We start from the raw sequence: 12184 nt of genomic DNA, 5'->3' as shown, positions 1-12184 counted from the left end.
AGAAAAGTGACACTCTTTTATGAATTTCCCTGGATTTCCCTTGGTCATTTAACATAACCCCTTTCGACTACTACCAGTAGATTTTATAAATTGTGGGCATATGCGTTGGTGGTGGTACTGTTTTCACTCAACTGAATGTAATCCAGTTGAGTGTAGCAAGTGCGTAATAAATCCTTCGGACTACTCTCAGCAATGCCACATGGCCTGGGGAGAGAAGCAGAGGCTGAGGGCTGGCCAGAGGCAGCACAGCCCTGCGCAGTGTTTGCTCTGCTGCAGGGTTTGTTAGGCACTGCACCGAGTCCTGCACCCTGCACGCCTAACTGCTTTCACAATTTATCTCCCGCTGTACACCGTGATACCTTTTCAAGCTCCCTGAAGTGTGCATGTGCCTCCTTGGCGTGCTCCTAGTTGTTTTCAAGGACCTGCTTTTAAGATAAAATCACACCTGCAAAGCTCTAACCTCGACAAAAACTCCATATTGCTCTTTTCGAAAAGCGAGGCTCTCGTGATGAGCTTCTGCATTTTCCATTACGAAAGACTTTCCAAAAGATTTTTTTGAATGATTTCTTGATAGCTGGCAATCTCCTGAATCATTTCTTATACAGAAATTGTTCTTAAAGGTGTTTTGTTCTGGTCACAACTGCCACCAAGCTTGGCTTGTCACAATTACCAGCCTATACCTTGGAGAGCAGCAGAGTCTGTAGGACTGGCCCGAGGGGCTGGTGTTGTATTTCTTCTTCCAAAATGGTGGGCAGGTCGCCTCCTTTTTCTGTGCCTCTCTATTTTCGTGCCTGCCTTTGTGTCTTTTGTCTGTTCCTTTGGGGTCTGGTAGTCTTTGAGCTCAAACAATGCATCTGATCGACAGTGGGCCCTGTTTTAATCCAATGATAAATAGTTAATTTTGGAGGTTTAGGTTGACAGCAAGCCACCTTGGAGTGTCACACGGCAAGACTTTGGTTTCCGTCTATAATCAGATAAGGAACAGATATTTCCTGTAAATCCTTCTCTAGTGTTCAAGTCATACCATTAGAGCATTAAGTCAGATACATGACACCCAATTTCAGAGTAATTCCTGAGGAAAAAGCACATTATATTTTTTTAATGGGCTTCCCAGGACTTATTTTGTTTCTTCCTGATGAATATGAATTCCAGCAAGTTCATCTGAATTCTGACCTTCAAGTACACAAATGTTTTTTTAGATCAAGAGTCTGGTCTTTAAAATTATTTAGTCTGCGTGAATGTTTTCCTCTCTTCCCTAAAAATCCCGTTAGAGTACAAGAATAGAACTGTTGTGTGTGTTCCTAAAATTCATCTGTGTTCTTACACTGAACTACCTGCGTCTTGTAGAAATACTGTTCTTGTCAGCCTGGCTGCTACTGACCTTTTCTTTCCAAATGGCTTTATTTGGATCGTATGCTGCATACAATATAGTCACTTCTCCTCATTTTCTTTTCTTCTGATTGCCAAGTAACGCCAAGCAGCTCAGAGAAACTCCTTGTAATGTACTGTGTGGTTTGCTATAACAGTCTTTCACAAGCACCTTGGTTGAATAAATATCCATTGAATAACTGGAGAAGATATTTGTATTCTTTTTATTTTGATTTATGTTCTGTCCTCCTATCTCTGCATCTTCAAGAGTAATTGCCAGTTTTCACCTCCTACAGAGAAAATATAATAGAGCCGAAGAATAAGTAAAATGTGCTCTGTTTCATTCTATTCTGTTTGCAAGGGAGCCTTTATATGCATACACTAATAATTTGCAAACTGAAAATCATAACCTCATTCTCAGCTGGACTTGCAGTAAAAAGCTACTCACATGCTTCCTGGGTTTCATTTCCTTGTGAAGCTTGCCAACTGGAGACCTGTACATATGGCCCATTCCCCTTTATGATATCAGTCAGTCCGACTCCGGTGTAGTAAAGGTATCCCAAATGAATATGAAGGTTGGAGCCAGTATGTTCCCTATTATAGACATCATATTCCCATGCACCGCTGATCTGATAGCAGCCAGAGTGTATGTCATGCATTTTAATGATGCTGCCAGTACGGTGTCTCTCGGAGGATTACCACGCGGTCTCCCTGTGATGGGTGGCGAGTCCTTTCTGTCGTCTGATACAGGATGCTGTTAGGGGTGACTGCAGCATGAAATATCTCTGCATGCTGGCAAAATGCTGCATTATATTCGAAAACACTTTTGAAGCTGCGGCTGTCACTGCTCTGCGGGGACCTTTTCTTAATCTGAACAATAATAAGGTCAGTTCGGTGCAGCACGATTTTTCCATCAATTAGTTCAGTCATACTTCTAACAAGCCATATATAATCACGCATGTTTAACCCGCAGGTTACGTGGCCTTGCTCGTTCTGTGACCTACAGATCACAGAGCTGCTAATCTATTATTTTGTAAGCGAAAAATGTAATAGAGATTTTGAGTGGAATTATCCTGTCACACGTTCAGGCCCCTACTTTAGATACTAACCGAACCACAGAAAATGAATTTTTCATCTACCTGGGCCACCATGCCTTGGTCTTCTCCTGTCCCTCTCTTGTGACCTGACCCCCTGGGGAAATGAAACCAGAAGTACACTTTGCTTGTGAGTGCTCTTGGGCCTTGCCTTTCCATATCAGTACAAACCAAGCTCCAGGTGATCTAGTGCTCTGCTCACAACAGGTTTGTTCTCACCTTTCGCCTTTCCTGCAGTCATGAGCGCCAGGAGATCTCACTGCATCTCACTTGCTATGGCCATCTGCAGAGAACAAGTCAGGCAAGCTCCCCTCTCCTTGCTTCCCCTGTCAGTGAGAAGACCTGGACTTCGGGATTTGAGGTGGACAAATTCCAACTCACCTGCTGGTGTACTGCTTATTCCCTTCAGTATTCAGATGGATGGTAAAAGGTGTCACTGAAGTTGCTTCTTTGGAGAAAGCTTCCTTAAGAAGACCCTTTCCCAGAAATTGAAGCTTTTTTGTATATTCGTATACTTATGTCTTATGTAGTAGGAGCTCCAGAAAGGGACGCCTTTCAATAAAAAATATTTTTTTCAAAATTTGAGTGACAGAAATTCTACTTCCCTGGATAACACAAAGTTTTGAATTTATTTTGAATGCAAACTAAGCAATCGGTAGGGGCAAAAAAATGATCCAGAAGCAGATTAATCCAAAAGTGCCTAATTTGATAACCCCAGTGTAGATTGCACGAATGCTTCACTTTCTGCTAAGCATTACAGGGCAAATACTAATGTAACTATTACACTGTTACCCTAGTAAGATAGATGAACCTGTATAGTTAGATTGGTAACTGTACCGCAGTGGGATGAGAATCTGCAGTGCAACTTCTGCAGGTTCTGCATTTGAGCTTAGTCCAGTCATCCATAGCACCACGATACACCAGGTTTTGGCTTGCAATGATGAGATGTAAGAGATGCAATGTCTGGGAAAAAATTCACATCCTAGGAAGTATTTTCAAAGTTATTTGGGCATTTGGTTTGGATTTATACATTATTTTAGGGGGAAAAAAAAGTGTTATGCAATTATCACCTGAAAATAACGAGTTTTCTCGTAACAAAAATCTAATTTAGAGAGAACTGAGACAATAGCTTCAAGTAATTTTTTCTGGCACCATTTTTATCTTTATTGAGAAAATACTAAAAATTCAGCGATTTGGACTACTAAACTGTCTTTTTTTTTTTCTTTGCAACTTGGACTACTTTTTTTTTTTTTTTCCTAATGTACAAACGTGCAGTTGTAGTTTTAATCAGTGCATGCCTTAACTATCCTAGGAGGAACTAATTATTTCTGTTGGCACAGCATGGTGAACTTTCTTTCCCCTCCCACTTGAAATAAGTTTCTTGCTATTTGCAGAATGAAGTTTGAAAGACTTTAATTATACAATGAAACAGAAAGTGTCATAAGCCAGAAGGCAAAAAATCTCAACTCTCACAAATTGATGTTGAAAGTTACTTTGAGTGGTTGAGGTTGGTCATCATGTTGTGAGTGCTTGCACTGAGGCCAGGTTACTGTCATGTCACAGCCTGATTTGACACTGATGAAGTGTTAAATTATCTGTCTGAGTTGTAACTTTCAGATCAGGGACATTTAAGCAAAACTGTCCCACCAACTCAGCTGCATCTCAAAATCCCTTCAGTCACTATAGCAGGACTAAAACTGAGACTTAATTCAAGGCTGCTGGGCGCACGCAGGCAGGTACAACGAACCTACTTGATGCTTCACGTAACCCCAAAAATGCAAAACACAGATCCAGAATTAGTAATAAAACCTATGCTCAACACAGGCACTAATACAAGAAGAAATAAACATCATTACAAGGTCAATGTAGCTAAATGTAGCTAAATTATAAATTTCTTATAATACTCACTGTATTATAAGAAAGTAATGAGAACCACCTTCAGTTTCAAACAGAATTCAATAGAAAATCAACAAATGGCTACTGCAGACATCTTTTTTTCTAGCAGAAACCAGGGACAGCATGCAGATGCTCTAGGATAACACAAGTACAAACACAGAGGCATGTACAATCTTTAAGGAAAGGACAAACAAATTCCAGTAAGCAGCAAAAACACCCACTGCTGTTATTTTATGAATAGATGGTAAATCTGCCTTCTGCATGTTGGTGAAATAATGAAAAAATCCCAGGATTTTGAAGGCGTAAAATTGCAGACAATTTGTGTTTATAGCTGTAGATGGCCACACAAGTGAAACTAAATTGAGTGCCGGATGGAGCTAAGGGAAAGGGAATCAGAAATGCAAGAGAAAGATAAGGTTGTAGAAATTTCTCTCTCCAAAGCTAATCAGAACTAAGTATCCTATTGCCAGCAGCATGGAGAACGTTTCAGATAACAGATAATGATGGAAATTATGTAGGATAATTATGTTGCAAAGAACAGCAAAGGTTGTACGTGCTGGCTTACAGAATTGTCACCTACGTCCTCCCTTTGTCACCCTAAAGTGGGGTACCCGCTGCCCCATGTCGTGCACAAAGTTACCCTATTGGGAAAAAAATGGCTCGGTGATTAACTGCATGTAATACCTAGCATCTAACATAGTATTCAAAATGTAATCGTTCTAATTTGCAATTGTAAATCTCCTGTTATCAATTAATTTACATTGTACAAGTAACCATCTGATTATCTTTGTGCATTGCTGTATTTACACTGCAATTTAATTGTAAGTAATTAGCATGTAATTGCATATAGTTATTTATACCTTGTAAAGAAAGTGATGTATTTGTACGTAGTAAAAATAATTGCAATTAGGGGCATTTTCTGCAAATCTTTTGGCTTTTCTTCCTTTTCAATGTGTGTAACAGTTTCTATGTCCAAAATTCCATTTGTCTGGACAAAGTTGGGTGGGTTAGGTTAGCTATCTGCAAGCTGAGGCCTCCAGAATTGCACATGGCTTTTGGTCTGTATTCTTTTTCCATTTTAAAATATTTTCCCTATCTCCCTATACTAACCTGCTCCTCATCCTTAAAAAGGGAATTTGTAATAGGAGAGAGCATCGGGTCTGTCGAACAGAAATCCCATGAGGAAGCAGCGAGACAGTGACCTCCGTTCCTGGCATGGATGAATGCTTTCCATGGAGCAGCTATAACAAAAAATATTACCCTATTACAGTAATACCTACTAAAGGTATACTTTATGAATGGCATGAAGGGCAATGGTGGCTTTCACATCCAGTACTTGTGATGGTAATTTTTTTCCCCTTGCTGCTTTCCTCACTCCTCCATCACCCCACTGACGGTCACTCTGATGTCAGACTTCAAGACCACGGCCTGTTTCTGCCATCACATCCCCCAGGCTACAGTACTCGTCCTTTGAAAGAAATATACTATTTCCTAAGAATTACTATAACAGAGGATCTCTGTTACAGGGGCCTTTGTCTGCCTGGCATGTTATGGAAGGGAAACCTTGGGTCTAACAGCTCTGGGACAAGTCTGTACCTCATTATGCATCCTGCAAGGTGCCTTGGGGGACAAAGGAGAGCCCCAACGCTGCTAGGGCAGCTGCGTGCTGCTGCTCACTCCACGCCTGCTCATCAGCATTCACGTTTCTCTAATCAGAAGATGTGTGAGATATTTGGGATTCACAAAGCAGCTTTGAGTGGCGTGAAGGACAGTGTTATCTTGTGGGATAGTCTGTGTCTGCTCTTGGGCAGGAGCTGCTGGGTGCCTTGGTAATGACGGGTTTTCTCTGCTCAGCGGGTCAGACCCCTGACTTTCATGAAGGATCTTAGGTATGCTCAAGGGACAGTATCTTTTCACTACTCAGTGCCGCTTCTGCATTTAACAAAATAGCTCCCAGCTGTGTCGCTGTCATTTTGCGATAGCAATCATCTCACTGCTGGGGCTGGCGGAGGAGATGTGAGAGGTGCCTCTCCTGTGCTGCTGAAGCAAATGGTAGATGGCATCAAAGCCACATTTAAACTCCGGTTTTCTCCCTCATCAACATTCTCCCCACCCCAGCACTTCCCCACAGGTCCGATGGCAGGACTAAAACCTGTTAATGACAACAGGCTGTGTACCCACTGCTCCTTTTGCCCAGGTGTTGGCCTTGCTGCACCCAGCTGGGTACCACTGGTGGATGAGGGCACACCTAAAGGGAAAGGAAGGAGACTGAGATCCTCGGGAGCTTATTAAAGAAGGTGGCATGCAAAGGGTGACTGGCTCTGTGTAGGAGGTCGGGGTGGGCTGCTGGTGCCACACTCAAGAGCAAAGCAGGCAGGGGTTCTCCAGGCCCCATCCCTAGTGAGTTGGCCCTCGGGGTGGGGTGATGCTGTGGGTTTAGCCACCGTGCCTGGGGGAGGCACCAGCTGGCAAAACCTTGTGGGAGCTGCAGAGCGTGGTGGAATAAGGCTTTTGTTTGGGGGTAGTGTCAGCCTTTCTAAAGGTTATGTATGGGATTGGATACATGGCTTTGCTCAAAAGCAGGGTTTGGCCTGTAGTTGTTTATACCAATGTTAACTCTTCTTCTCAGAGCTTTCCTGTATTTATTTTCTTTACCCCCAATATGTCTTGTGCAACTCCCCTAGTAAAACTAATGCTATTATGTAGATAATGTTTTGGCTTCAAGAAGATGTGAGCACATGCTTGGAGTTAATTACTGACTTGCTGCTTAGTGTCCTGCAAATATGCTTCCTTCATTCTTACATAGCAAGTGTAAGCCCTAATAGGTGTGCTGTAGGGCTGATGTAAAGACAACTGTTAACAAACATCAGGTGCTGAGAGGTCTCCAGGTGTGCTGGCAGTAGTAGTTACCATTATGTCAGCTGGAGAAGCCTTGTAGCTAATGAGACTTCTATGAAATGTCTTGTGTGCTATTGACCTCTGGAAGGTGTTCTGCAATACCTACTGTTTTTCTCATGGATCTAAATAAGGATTAATAGAATTAATTTGTATTTGGAAATATCTAGGAGCTGGACTCGCGCTGACTCATTTGGTTTTGCTTTAACAGCGTACTGGATACTTATTTGCATGATCACATCACAAGCCATACACAAAGTATAGTGGTCAATTAAGGTCTAAAGCTGCTCAAAACCTCAGAGAACCATTCAGTAATTCCTGCTCAGACTACGTAAAAGTATTGTGAGATGACTGTTTTCTGTACTTGAGCTGTAGTAGATAGTTACTCTGTGCAGCATAGTTTTGTGTTCTTCATCATATCTCTTTCACTGGAGATTTCTCCATTGTTCCTATCTCTTCCCTTCTGCTTGTTCACCCCTCCAATTATATTCTTATACCTATATATTTTTAAAGACTTTAACTGTCTGAAAGGAATACTGAAAAAGAATAGGAATAGCTTATCTCATAAATCTGCTAGATATGCAGAAAAATAAATTTAATTGAAAACATAGCTATCTTGAAGTAGAAGCATCCTTAAGGTACTTAGCTAATTCCTTTGTGACTTGATCAGTGGCTTGGAGCTATGGGGATGAATGACCAGGAGTTGTTGTCAAAAAGCAGAAAAAAAGCTGTGCTCATAGCTCCTACTTGAGAGCCCAATGCTACTAATCATAAGTTGCTTAGCCTTTGAAGATTATGTAATATTTGTAACACTGTACAGATAGTCTAAAGTTCATGTTTTCAGTGTTAATATATAAACAAATAAATAACCCTAGTTATGGCTTCTGTAGGGGTGAGAATTGGTTTTGGTCATCAAAATTTGCATAAAATAACTAAGAAAGTTGGGTGAAACTTGGGCAGCTGTGGTATATAATTGCCATATATGTGGCTTAGACCCCAGCAGCTTTACCCCCTTGGAAATGCTACTTAAGGCATAGGGTTTGGTGTATTAGTAAGTTTATGACCTGTAAAAAAATGTCAAGTCAAACAGCTGCCTACTAAATTATTCAGCTTATTGATAGAATAATGACTTTGAAGATGGAGATGTTGGGCTTAACTCTTTCAAGAGGAGCAAGGAGGGGAGCTGAATCACTGCACTTGGTTCCAGCTAGATCACAGCAAGATCTCTAGTGCTACATGCCACCTTTGAGCAGCAGATTCAAGTAGAACTAAGAGTTAGAGATGGGGTTATTTGAAACTGATGTGAAATTTAAATTAGACATTTTTGGTAGAACTGGCTAGATAGAAAAACAAATCCATATTTATAAGAAAGAAAATATATTTATATATTAAAATTAATTATATTAAATATAAAATTAATATTTATAAAAGAAAATTGTAACCTTATTATTACCCCCTACACCCCCAAGAAAACAACTAGAACTTCTGTTAAAAATCCAGTACTCCTTAAATTGATGGTAGAAAAATGTAAAGTAACCTTAGTTTAACTTCTCCCAAATGTTTGCTAGCCTACATCATTGCAGAGGAAAGGCTAGAGTCTGATTCAAGTAGATGCAACAATAGTGTTACTTGTTTACCTCAGAGCTGTGCTTAACCCAAGGCTTTAGATAAGTATGTTGTTTAAAAGATAACTATAATGCATACACAAAGGAATAAAACATCAGTTTTTTTAAATCTTTGACTTCTGAAAGTTTCAAGCATGCAAGAACTTGTCTTGTCAGGACTACATTTCTTAGAATATTTAATGTGGGATACAAAAATATATCCAAAACATATTTATACCATTTTACAAGATATACAAAATAGATTTATACCATCCTATGGAGTCTGAACTTTCATGAACAATAGTATGTATTTGCAAGATTCTATAACATACATGCATATGTAGATTACTTGTACATTATGTATACACCTTAAATGTCAACATATTTGATTTTATCTACTATGGACATCTCTGCTTATTTTCAGGTTTTTCTCTATTATGGGAAAGCTGATGCTCTCCTTTTTCTCTTCAGAACATATTTTTGCATCGGTTGTGGTGCAGCAGCCACAACAAATCTGTTTTACTAATAATACGTGTTTGGTGAAACAATGTAATGAGCCAACTCTCTGTTCTGCTGGTGAAGGCTGCAGTTGGGGAAGTGGAGCTGCTGGGAGAAGCCCAAATCCTGCTCCAGATGGTCCTGGTTTCCCCCAGAGCAGGAGCTGTTCTGCCCATCTCGCTGGGTGGCAGCTGTAGGAGCACTGCTGCCTGCACCATTGGTGTGCTGGGGCACAGGGCGTGATGTGCAAAAGTTCCTTCATCTTAGAATCATAGAATGGCCTGGGTTGAAAAGGACCTTAAAGACCATCTAGTTTCAACCCCCTGCTCTGGGCAGGGTTGCTAACCACTAGAGCAGGTTGTACAGAGCCGCATCCAGCCCGGCCTTGAATGCCTAACCTAAATCTTCCCTGTCTTAGTTTAAAACCATTCCCCCTTGTTCTATTGCTATCAACACATAAACAGGCAGTCCCCTTCCCGTTTATATGCTCCCTTCAAGTACTGGAAGGTCACAATGTGGTCTCCCTGGACCTCTCCCTGCCATTTGCCCCTGGTCCCTGGGGGCTGCCTTTGAATGGCCAGGGAGGGGATGCTGCTGGCTCAGTCCATGGCTCCTCAGCCTCCCTCACAGGGTTGCTGGGGCCTGGCAGCTCCCTCAGCTGCCTTGAGAGGAGGCCTTCATGTCACCAAAAAAAAAAAGCCCTGCCTGCCTCTGCTGCAGCACACGTCTGTCCCAGAGCTGATTGCCTTGGCGAGAATGTTTCAAGCTCTGTACTGATGAAATGGAGAACAATTGTATGGGTTTCAAAAACAGCAAAGATTTCTGTTGTTTCTCCTGAGCTCATCCATCTTGGTGCAGTGGCACTTCTGTTAATGTGAGCCCCACTGGGGTGATGTTCCCATCTATTACAAGCAGTGGCTTCATTCTGCTTCACAGTGAGAAGTTGCAAGCTTCTACTACTTCCCTTAAAACATTGTTATTTTAAAAGTTTGGTTGTTTCGAATTAGATCCAAACTTCTTTTTTTAATTTACTTTTTGAGGTCCTGGATGCCTTGCCCTTACCAGTAGTGCTGTGCTGTAATTCTCCTATGGCCAACAGAACATGAGATCAGCGGGATCAAAGTCAGATCCAGCGCTGCTTTACTCTGCTCAGGGTCAGCCTCGCTCTTCTAGGTGTTCTGCCTACATGGTTGAAATTCTGAGTGTTAGGCTGAGTCTTTTATCCTGGTTCACACATTTACTGTTGCCACATTTCAGTTGTGACCTTCATGAACAGGATTTTGTCTTCTTCGGTGGGGTTACTCATGATCCTTGAGCAGGTCTGGCTGTGGCTTCCAGCTGCACCTCTTTGATCTCCCTCCTCTACCCTGTGGGCTGCATCAGCTTAAGAGACTGTCACCCCATCAAAACCAGCTGCTGGGAGCATTAGCCTTTGAAAAGCATGTCACTGTTAATGTGCTCTTCTTACTGAAGTATGGCCTTAGCTCTTGCCTGAGTTTTAGTGTCAGGTGCCAAAGGATCAAGGCAGAAGTACCTGTTACGAAGAACAGAAGAGAACTGCACAGCAATGAAAAATGCTGTGCTTTATATTCACTGCCATTTAAAATGGTGTTGTTACCAAAATGACTGAGGAACTTTTCAGCTTTTTTTCCAGTTGTGTCAGCTTTGGTGCCCGTGGAAGGAGGCGATTGCTTGGCTTACATGAGGTGGACCATTGAGTCCATAAGCAAAGGGCTTATTGTTCAAAAACACTAAAAAAATAATATATATATATATATATATGTACAAACAGTGTGAAGGTATGACTGCACTCCACTTGGTCACCAAGGACACAATCTTCTCCTCACATGCTAGTTTTTATAACTAAGTTCATTAATACTTGTAGATTAGCCAGTGTGTAGGTACGTGCTATTTTCCTCTGTCTTGTACATCTATTAATGTAATCAAGTTAATTGTCTGATTAAGCTGAACAGGGCTCAGTAACGGAGAGGTCGTTATGGCAAAATAGGTGAATCAGAATTAGGAGGAAATAGGTGAACTGGTAAGTTTACAGCAGCAGAATACAATGCATGGAAGGAGAGCAATTTATAGATATATTAAAATAAAAAAGGAAGGGATCTTGGGCAAATCCTAAGCTTATTATATTTCATTTTTTCTAATTTCCCCTGAAAATAATACCGTTTATTCATGATACTGCTGCAATAATTGAACCAGTGGAAGGAGAGGAATAAAGCTACCCATATAAATTACTACTTGAGACCTGGTCTGTTTTGACAGATGTCAAGGCTGGGTAGCTTAGCTTGTTCTACTGTTTATATGAGAAGGGCTTGGTATCACTAGGATGCAGACTAATAGCTTTCTGTGCTTCTGAATGTAGATAGATTACGTTGCAACAGATTTTTTTTTCCCCCTAGTCATAACCTAGTGACTCTGAGAGAATTAATTGATAAAATATTCCCTAGTTCTTTTGCATGGTGTTGCTGCAGGAGTGGCAATTTAAAAGGGAAGAGGCAGCCTGCTTGCTGGAGGGAAAAATTGTCAAGGTCCCTTATGGTTTCTGTTTAGATTTGAGAAATCAAGTTATAAAATTAATTTAAAGGATGTGATTTACTACTGTATGTTAAACTTTTCTCTGATTTTTACAATTAGTATTTGGTGTACTTGTTGCAAATAATACATCTATGAGGCTTTCATTTCTATATCTTGCTCCAAAGTATTTCAGTTTTGCCAATTTTTTGGGACTTGCTTATTTGTATACCTTCCCCCTATTCTCCCCCTGCACAAAAACCAAAGTGCAAGCTGTGCATTTAATGTAGATTTTCTCCACCT

General features: G+C 41.1%; 1 protein-coding gene across 2 annotated transcripts in view; it reads left to right on the top strand.

The window, feature by feature from the left end:
• Positions 1-12184, top strand: part of LOC309881978 (contactin-4) — a 296368-nt gene that overhangs the window by 19053 nt on the left and 265131 nt on the right. The gene's annotated exons all lie outside the window — the stretch shown is intronic.

Source organism: Aythya marila, assembly GCF_965140915.1.
Source record: "Aythya marila genome assembly, chromosome: 10".
NCBI classification, from domain to species: Eukaryota; Metazoa; Chordata; class Aves; order Anseriformes; family Anatidae; genus Aythya; species Aythya marila.
This window is presented reverse-complemented; position numbering and strand designations above follow the sequence as displayed.